This window comes from Lygodium microphyllum, chromosome 20 (assembly GCF_053477565.2).
Source record: "Lygodium microphyllum isolate KBCC chromosome 20, Lygodium_microphyllum_v1.1.10, whole genome shotgun sequence".
NCBI lineage: Eukaryota > Viridiplantae > Streptophyta > Polypodiopsida > Schizaeales > Lygodiaceae > Lygodium > Lygodium microphyllum.
The window spans coordinates 34,389,225-34,400,454 of NC_141154.1; positions in this window are offsets into that span (position 1 = coordinate 34,389,225).

Sequence of the window (11,230 nt, forward strand, 5' to 3'; positions counted from 1 at the left end):
GGCTGAAATCTTCTTCTTTTTCTTTCTTATTCTTCCACACAAAAGAACTAAGTCTAAAACATGATAAAATACTAATATGAAAGTACCACAATAGATGTACATGCAATCACTAAGTGTGAACCTTCTAAGGAAAGAAGAGGTGGCATAATGAATGTGTTGTAACAACCAAGGATGTACTATGTAGGTATAGTCCAACTATAGAATCACTGGTGTATCCTCATGTCAGTCACCTAACATAATAGTGAATAATATTGCACCACATCACCAAGGCATGTAGTGAATGCTAACTCATGTAGAGCTCGACAATCCCCCTTGAGCTCGAGTGTGTTATTTTTGTGAACTTTAGATTTTGTGCTTTTGTAATTGAAATTGATTTTTTGAGCTTTTTCAAGCTAGCAACAAGACATGTACTATCCATAATTGAGAAAGCTGCAGTACAAAATTCTAAAAATTTTCCAAAATTGCTATAGCCAAAACTTTGTATTACCCAAAAAGAGTATAATATCTAGAAAGATTATGGGCAACCTTCCTCTAGTGAGCAATGGTGAACTTCTATATCTCCCAAAAAGAGTACAATATCTAGAAAATTTCCAAGATTGCTACACCCTAATCTTCTTGCAATTAAAAAGGACATGCCACACTCTATTTATGTGAGCATGATGATGAGTGGGCCAAAACAATGAACAAGATATGATTATTTTTGGGCTTTTCACATGATAGGGCATATCTTATGTGATTGCCCTAACACAAATGCAAGGTCGATGGGAGTTAGTGTAGGCTGATGTATAACCATCTGCTTCTTAGATAGAAGGCCAAGTATGTGCACGTACACATAATACATATGTTTGTAGACAAGAAATGCCTTTTTGGTAGATTGTCTTCTTTGAAAATCAAATCTAGTGCACCTAGACTCTTCTTTGATGTGCACAACATAACAACTCTCTTTCAAGACTTGAAATACTGAATGTTACCTCTCAAGTTTCACTATCTCCTCCAAGGTCACAACCATGCAAGTAGAGCTACCTCTATTTTCTTTTATGTGTCTTTGGAAATTCCATGCCTCCACTTGTATCTCCTCCCAGTTGAACCACCCTCTACAAAAGTAGGAGGTTTTCTCTTCTCATTCTTTCATGGTGTTGCAAAGTAGGCAAACTTGAAACCAGTATGTTTTAGATTGCTACACTCTTCCTTTGATATATTTGTCCCTATATTAACTAGACACAAAGAAGGAACAATTGGTGATACTATCACTTGTTTTTGCATATCATTTGTATGCGTGGCATCATGATTGCAAAACCATATCCATTGTGTGATGGTCTTGCCCATATAGGCTCTCTCAGACAAAAAACATGGTGCAACTAGCCCCACTTGTCGACTTTGTAACTTGTTGCTACAACTCTTTCTACCCTCCATACCAAATATTTTCTCACACAATTAGGTGGCATCCTTCGTAAATCCCACTCCTCCCGTGCCACTTCTACCTCTTCTACATAGGTTGATATTCTTGCATTTGGCACATTTACTCTACTTTTCAAGGGCTTGATTGGTATCTCTTCATTCTCCTCAGCATCTTAAATATATATCTCTTCCAACGCAGCATAATCAAATTGTATACTTTGTGGCCTACCCCTATTTTTCCATTTCCTTGACTCAATCATGTATCCCAGCTTGTGGGAACTTGCAGTTGCTCCACTTCCCTTCTTTTTTCTATGCATAGTCTCCCTATCACCTTGCATTGTGGGGTCCTCATACAAAGAACTGTCAACTACAACACCTTGCAATGTACACGCAATAGAGGCATGATTTGGGAATTCCCTTTTGCTAGAATTAGACATCAAAGAGTCCATTGAAGGTCCAGATCCAACATGCCTACCCATGGTATATCCCAACCTCTTTGCACATTGGATATATGCATTCGAAACATCACTAACATGTGTATCATAGAGTGATATCTTTCATTTTCCACCTTCACTTGCTAACCAGCTACAATGGATGCTTTCCAATAAGTTTATGCTTGGAATATGAGCATGTTCCCATGGAAATTTGTTATCCTGTAGAGTCAAATCCAAGAACAAAGTTCGTAGCTCTCTCCATTAGTACATTGTGTAGCAATTCTATTAATGAGCTAAGAAAAACAATGGACTTACATGAGATTCAATTCCTCCCAATGGGAAATTATTTGCTGCTACCATTTTAACCACCTATCCAATGCCTCAATGTTATGCTTGTTTACATTTTGTGCCCACCAATCTCAGATAGCAAAGGCATGAAGCGATGCCTACTGACTTGTCGTTGCGAGCCTCCATGCTTCACACATTTCAATGTGATGCATTTGCTTATCTATAGTGACTAATTTCTTGGTATGCCTTTGTAAACTTCACTCCCAATGAAAAAGGCAAGAGCTCTTCCTCCCTTCCATTATGCTATGCAATCCTCCATTGTATACAGCCCATGACAAAATTCAAATTTTTCCAAAACAAGATTTGAGACTCTTCATCCTCCTCCTTAAATTCACATATTGCAATCACTTGCAATGATCTCATGCTAGTTGATGATTGATACATTAGCATAGTATTTGCTAGCAACAATTCAATTTTAATGTAAGATATAAAAATGTTACCACACATACCCAAGATCATAAACAAAACAAGACATTGTTGCCCATCCATCAACCCTATGGGTGTGATCAAAGTGCACCCTTGCACTTCGTAGATAACCGGTTCTTTTTCGCCTCATACGATTCACTAAGTCCACCCCTATCCTCCACGTGCATGCAAATGATGGGGGGGTCACTACATTTTTTCTTAGTGTAGTTAGGAACCATATGCAAAGGACAAGATCCTAAGTGAGTTCACCTATATAGCTCCCATGTGATCTGTATGTGCATGGTCAACTTGACTGCTTTGTGATTTTGAGGATGATGACTTGCGGTTCGATGACCCAAAACTTCATGATCTTGAGTGAGAGAGAAAGACATACATAGAGGTTGAGAGAGAGAGAGAGAGAGAGAGAGAGAGAGAGAGAGAGAGAGAGAGAGAGAGAGAGAGAGAGAGAGAGAGAGAGAGAGAGAGAGAGAGAGAGAGAGAGAGAGAGAGAGAGAGAGAGAGAGAGAGAGAGAGAGAGAGAGAGAGAGAGAGAGAGAGAGAGAGAGAGAGAGAGAGAGAGAGAGAGGCATGGAGAGTGTCTCTTGGCTTGAGTCAATCAAGGTTTGAGAGAGAGGGAGGGGAGTGGAGACACAAAGGTTTGTGAACCAAGACAATCGGCGCATAGTCCAAGATACAAGAGAGAGTGTGTGTGTATCTGTATGTATGTATATGTGTGCACATGTGAGGAGACATGTTTTGCTGTGGAGGATAGACTCGTTTGTTGCACCAGCTATAAGTGGTACATGTCCTTTTATGTATGGCCAGTTTGTGGTATAACTCCTTTTATGTAATTGCGAGTAAATGCATCTTATAGAGAGAAGGAATTTGCAATCTTTTTATAGACTCTCCCATAAGTGGTATGAATGCCTCCATGCTCCCATGTCCTCCTCAATTCTCCACATAAAGATTTAGGGGGGAGTTCTTGGTCTTATCCATGTTCTTGTTGTAATAGAGAAATATACAAGAGTAGGCATGATTAGGTGTAGTCTCTTATTAAAGGCTTTAAATCCACTCTTGCCCTCTCTAGCATTAAATGCACCTTCACCTAGATTACTCTAAATAGCAATATCTAGGTGCAAGCATCTGCCTACTTGTTGCAAGCATTAGCCCATGTGCACATATCCTAGGTTTAAAAGAAGTTCTAGTAAATCAACCGAAGTGCAAAAGGCAAGGTAGTTATCACCTTTATGGGAGTTGCATTAGCTTTGTGTAAAAAAATAATTGTTCAAGGTAGTCATCGGCATAGACCAGAATGCATCATCATGTGTGATACCTTTGGACACTCCTCCAAAGAAGAAAGGATGTGGTACAAAAAGATGTGTGTTCATTGATGACAAAGCACAAGTAGATGGGGACTCCAATACCATTGATGAGATTGTTGAGCAGACATGTAGTCAAATATATGCTAATTTCATTTATATATCATGGTTGCTTATTGTTACTCATTGTTGTTTATAGTTATATATATAATTGATTTGCTACTATTATTTTTTATTGTTGTTTATTAACGTTTGTGTTTATAGAGACCAATGTGCATCACAAGGGTCTGGATGATAACGAAAAGACGAGTGGTGATTGTCAAGATTGTGGGAGAGAAGGAAGGAGTCTCACTTGTAGCTTTCTTGCTTGCACAATGGGGGAATACACAAAGGGTGGAGGCTAAAAACAGTTTTCCTCTTCTTAGTTGTGTAAGCCAAAAGAACTCTAGTACAAAGAAATAGAAGAACCCTATATATGGGTCTCAAACCAGACTCACTAACTAAGGTGGCGTACTAACTGAGCCACGAACTAGAGTAGATAAGGATAGCTGTCATCTAGCTATTATTCATGAGCGGTGTACCAACCGCATCTGCAACTGACAAGTCGGTGACATAAATACACAACGGTCACCCTGGCGTATCACGAGTAGAGCTCGATATCTCAACACTCCCCCTCGAGCTCAATCCCAATTCCTGCACACCAAGCAGGTCTCTGAACTTGCGCAGCTTCTTTGCGCCCAATGCCTTCGTGAATATGTCAGCTACCTGATCCTCAGTGCTGACATAAACTAGATCAATAAGACCTAGTAAAACCCTCTCCCGCACATAGTGATAATGCACCTCAATGTGCTTTGTTCTAGCATGATAGACTAGGTTATTTGCCAAGTGTATACTACTCATGTTGTCACAATAAATGACAACTGGCCCATCTGTAGGCTAATGCATATCATAAAGTAGCTTATGCAACCAAGCTACCTCACATGCAGCCATTGCTGCACCCCTGTACTCGGCCTCTGTGCTCGACAAGGCAACTGTAGGCTGTTTCTTGCTGCTCCAAGTGACTGCAGCACTCCCAAAAGAGAACACATATCCACTGGTAGATCTTCTATCAGAAATACTACCAGCCCAATCAGCATCAGTGTATCCATGCAGCTGTATCTGAACCCCAGTCTCATAAAATAGTCCATACTGCAATGTGAACTTCACATACCTGAGTATGCGTCTAGCTGCATCCAAATGCGGTTTCCTTGGAGCCTGCATAAACTGACTTACCAATCCAACAACATAGCTCAAATCTGGCCTGGTAATAGTCATATAAATCAAACTTCCTACTATGCGTCTGTACATAGTAGGGTCTTCTAGAAGCTCACCTGCATCTGTGCTCAACTTCACATTCTGCTCCAAAGGAACTGAAATAGGCTTACAGCCTGTCATCCCATATTTGGACAGCATGTCCAATCCATACTGCCTCTGCAAGAGCTGTATCCCTCTTGGTGATCTAATCACCTCAATGCCCAAGAAATAACGTAGATCTCCCAAATCCTTCATCTCAAACTTCTGCTTCAATAGCATTTTCACATGAAGGATATCTTCATCACTGTCACCTGTCATAATCAAATCATCAACATAAATGACAAGTAGCATAATACCTTTCTCTATTTTTCTCACATAAAGTGAGAAATCTGCCTTGGAAATCTGAAAGCCAATAGTGACAAGATACTGTCCTATCTTATCAGACCATGCTCTAGGTGCTTGCTTCAAGCCATACAATGCTTTCTTCAACTTGCAAACAAACTCAGGATGAATAGCATGCACATAACCTAGTGGCTGCTCCATATAGACCTCTTCTTGCAAATCACCATGCAAGAAGGCATTCTTTACATCCATCTGATGTAAAGACCATCCCTTTGATGCAGCCATAGCAATGACTGCTCTTACGGTTGCTATCCTTGCAACCGGACTAAATGTTTCTTCGTAGTCAATGCCATATGTTTGTGCATACCCCTTGACTACTAATCTTGCCTTGTATCTGTTCACAGAACCATCTGCATTGTGCTTCACCTTATAAACCCACTTACAGCCAATTGCATTTTTACTTTTAGGCAAAGGTACCAATTCCCATATAGCATTTGCTTCCAAGGCATCCATTTCTTCATCCATGGCTTTCTCCCATTTTTCTTTTTCCATGGCTTCCTCAAAAGAAGTGGGTTCTGGTTCCTGTATCACTTTAACCATATATGCATAGTGAATGGCTGTAAATCCATCATATTTCAGCCTATCCATAGGATACCTAGCTCTCGTAGACCTGCGCAAAGTAGGTTCACTCCCAGGTGCTCTCAAAACATCCCTGGTCTTCCTTACTCCAGGTGTAACAATAGAAGGAATACCCAACTCATTATCAATGCTCTGTTCTGAGCCACTGGATTCACCATCCACATAAGAGTGACCTGCATTCACATCAAACATGGGCTGATCAACCTTCTCTTTTCCTTTTCGTGATACCTGCATACCACTATCTGCATTGCTTTGAGAAGATTCTCCTGATCTCAATCTGCCTGTCCATGGCGAAGAATGTGAACCACTGCTAGAGGACGCTCCAGGTCCACTAATATTTTGTGACTGCTGCTGTGAATTCTGTGCAGCATTACCATTTTGTGCATCTACATCATCAATCACATTTACTGGTTTATACCAGCTACTCATCTCATCAAAAACAACATCTCTACTCACTGTAAACTTACGAGTAGAAGGGTTATAACATCTATACCCTTTTTGCTGCAGAGAGTAACCAATAAAGATGCACTTCTCAGCTTTTGGATCCAACTTGGATCTCAACTCATCTGGCACATGTACATAGGCAATGCAACCAAAAATTTTCAAATGAGAAATATCTGGTTTCCTGCCAGTATACCTCTCCTCTGGAGTCATCCCATGTATTGCTGCAGTGGGAGTCCTGTTCATTATATAGACTGCTGTAGCAACTGCTTCAGCCCAATAAAAATCTGGTAGGTCTTTTTCATTGAGCATGGCACGAGATACCTCTCCAATATGTATGTTTTTCCTTTCTGCAATTCCATTTTGTTGTGGGGTATGACTGCATGAATATTGCTGCTTTATGCCATGCTCTTGCAGGAACCTTGCAAACTCATTTGAGAGGTACTCTCCCCCTCCATCTGACCTTAGGCATTTTATTTGTAGGCCTGTTTCTTTTTCAACCATAGCTTTAAGAGTTTTGAAATGCCCAAAAACTTCACTTTTCTTTTTCATAAAATACACCCAAAGTTTTCTGCTATAGTCATCAATAAAAGTGACAAAATAATGACAGCCTCCAAGAGATGCAGCTTTAGTAGTCCACACATCAGAGTGGATTAATTCCAATGGCTTCTCACTCTCTTGAACATGTCTAGGAAATGGTTTCCTTGCTTGTTTTCCAAACTGACAGGCTTCACATACCTTATGCATTTCTGCAACCTTGAATTTAGGCAAACCTGCAACAATATTTTGGGCCTGCATTGATTTAAGTCGCTGTACATTAACATGACCAATGCGTTTATGCCAGATATCAATATCTGCAACTACACCAGTCCCATGTGCAAACATTGTTGCACTCAATTCAGGCATGTCTGCATCCAACGTAAACATTCTGCCCTTCTTCTTTCCTTTTGCTATCAAGCGACCTTTATTTTTTATATCCTCAACAAAGCATCCATGAGGATTAAATCTGACCTGCAAGCCCTACTCAACCATTTGACCAACAGAAACCATATTCTTGGTGATATTCGGGACATGAAATACATCGGACAGGTATTTCTTTTTCCCATCCTGCATAGACAAAGGAATTTTTCCAATCTGCATAATAGGATGTGCAGTATCATCACCAGTCTCCACAAATCCTGGTTTTTCCATTTTCCTTGCATCCTCCATCCATTCTGCATGACCTGTCATGTGGTTTGATGCACCTGAGTCAACATACCATACATCATTGCTTTCTTCTCCACTTGTCACAGAATTGTTCATGTGCTGCACCATAAACAAATGCTCATTTCTGTCATCACCCTGTCTACTAGAAGATGCATAATTTCCTTGTTGCAGTTTTCCATTCATGATGTCATTCTGCTTTTTATAGCAGTCTTTAGCCATATGACCCATTTTACCACAGTAGTAGCATTCAACATTACTGTTTGCATTTTGGCCTCTTTGCCATCCACCATGACCTCTTTGGCTCCCCCTGCCTCTAGAATTACCACATCCTCCTCCATAGGAATGGTTTTCTTGAGTTTGCTGCATATTCTGATTTCTGCCACGGCCTCCAAATCGACCTCCTCTACCTCTGCCTCTACCTCTTCCAGCATTTGAGTAGAAGACAGCTTCTTTTGAAGTTCCTCCTGAAGAAGATGCACCACCATTTCTCTGCTCCTCAGAAATTAGAAGAGCAATCATCTCCTCAAAATCAGGAAATCTTTCATGGACGGAAATGGATGTTTGAAACTGTGCATAATCCTTTCCTAGACCATTCAAGGTCACTGAGACTAAATCATCATCTTCCACTGGCGACCCAATGGAAGCAAGTGCATCTACAATCTTCTTCACCTTCATGTGGTAGTCATTGATGCTCATACTTTCTCTTTGCACATTGTGCAACTCTTGCTTGAGCTGCATTTTCCTGGCTTGCGTATTTGTGCTATACATTTTTGACAAAGTATCCCATGCCTCCTTTGGCGTACTTGCATCTTGAATATGAACAATCATAGAGTCTGAAATGCTGATAGACAGCCAGTACATAACTTTCCTGGCTCTCTCATGCCATGCTTTAAATGCCTGCATTTGCTGTTGATTGGGAACATCAGGAAGAACTGGTTCTTCTTCATTTCCTGCAACAAATTTCCAATATCCTTTTCCCATAAGAAAATTCGTCATTCTAAACTTCCATGCTTGGAAGTTGTTCTTGTCAAGCTTTTCAGTGACAATCTGTGAAAGAGAATCAGATGCCATTACAGAACACTGCAAAAAATTCTGTCACTGCAAAAAACACAGCTTCACCCTCACAAGGGAAAATCGCAAAACTGGCGAAAGTGGTATTTGACCACACAGTCACTTCCTAGTGACGATTTTGCATCAACAGGCAATAGGGATGATTCTGTAACTCCCAATGTCTCTGCGCACAAGCATACGATGCAATTTCTATAGTAACTTTTCACCGACCTGTAGAACAGTGGCTGCACAGCATAAAACTGGGCCTTTTCCTGAGTGCATGCAGAAAACTTCCGCCTCCAAAACATGCCCCGAAATGGCCTCAAATAAAAAAAACAAGGTTGCCGAGGGCTAAAGCTCTTCCCCGCAGCATATACTGCCCTCTTGCTTCACCGCGAAGGGCGTCTCAACCTGAGACAATGCACTCTTGCAATTTCCGACTCTGCTGCCTGCAGAGATCTGCTCCCAAAACAGAAAATGAAAGCAACATTGCTCCTCTTACCAGAACACCGCGAGCTTGGCTTGCTTTCTTGAGCTCCTTACCACGAACAAGGCTCTGATACCATGTCAAGATTGTGGGAGAGAAGGAAGGAGTCTCACTTGTAGCTTTCTTGCTTGCACAATGGGGGAATACACAAAGGGTGGAGGCTGAAAACAGTTTTCCTCTTCTTAGTTGTGTAAGCCAAAAGAGCTCTAGTACAAAGAAATAGAAGAACCCTATATATGGGTCTCAAACCAAACTCACTAACTAAGGTGGCGTACTAACTGAGCCATGAATTAGAGTAGATAAGGATAGCTGCCATCTAACTATTATTCATGAGCGGTGTACCAACCGCATCTGCAACTGACAAGTCGGTGACATAAATACACAACGGTCACCCTAGCGTATCACGAGTAGAGCTCGATATCTCAACAGTGATAATGCTCAAGGGGAGGCTGAGGATGGAAAAGAACAAAAGCACTCAAGGCATCTAGGTAAGCAAGTTTGTCTAGGCTACTTGATGAAGGATGTACTGAGCAAGTTTTATGTCAAGAAGAGGACGTTGCTCTTACCATGCCTCTTTGTAGATTGGTGGCTCATGAGGTAGTCCGATTTGTATAGAGGATACTCAATGGTTGATTCCTTCATTTGATTCTACTGGTTATTTAGAGACTATGGAACACTTCCTTGTGTCAGTTGTGGGTCCGAGAGAGAAGACCATACCTATGATAGCCAACAATCTAGTTGAGTGGGGTCTGATTTGGCATCAAAGAAATGAGGAGTTTGAGAGGGCCCTTGGAAGAGAATGGCAAGATCTTAGGGGCAAGAAGTTCCCCGTTTGGGATGAAAACCATAGGCTAAAAACATGGTGGAGATGCATCAAAGAAAGTAAGTAATCATTTATACTTTGTCCATCATACATGTAGGAATTGACTATATGTATCATATTCTTATGTTATTTGATTTTCAATTACAGAGTACTTTGATAATGCTCAATTCCATATTTATGTACAGTGTCAATTTATTGAGCTGCCAAAGGAGAAGGAAGCAGAGCTACTACTTGCATTGGATACTACCAATGCGTAAGTCTTCTTCCTTTAACTATGCTCCTCATTGTCATATTTATGATTACATTCTCATATCATGCTTATGTTTGTTTCCAATAGTATTTCTAGGGCACATGTTGCTCCAAATAATGCTTATGAGATGTACATGTTCCAAAAGTTTGGTACTCCAAACAAAGAATCCATTCTAGATAGATTGAGTCCAAACATGAGGAAGTGGGTTGAGGTTGAGATGGAGGGAAGGTATTATCATGGTGCCACTCCATGGTATAACTCTCCTTTTAGTTTAATATTTTAGATTGTATAGAAGGTGCTCTTCTACCTCTAACTCTCTTATATGGAATATTCTTTTCAATCTTCGGCTATAATTTATTTTTTGTTTGGGCATGATAGGATGAATTCCATGCCTTTGTCTCAAAAGAAACAGTGAAGCTTGAGGCTCTTGGTATAGATGAGGCAAAGAGGAAGAAATGTTTAGATAAGTCTATAAGAGTGAAAGAGGAGTGCCTCAAAGATAGGGGTTACAAGTACCTATGCATTGCCAATCTCCAAAATGGGGATGATTTCTTTAAGTTGTTATTTAGCCTAAGGTGGGATGATGCAAGCATGATCAAGATCACAAGAGACAAGTTGTATTGTCTTACACAAGCTCAAAAATCTCTTTGGAAAGGTAATTTGTATTTATAAAGCAAGTTGTGTGCATGTTGCCTTTTTACTTCAATGATTTCTATTCATGCATGTTGTTGTGCATCGTAGGAAAAAATAATTACTATATCTTATGAGGCTTACAAAGTCTAAAGATCCCCAATA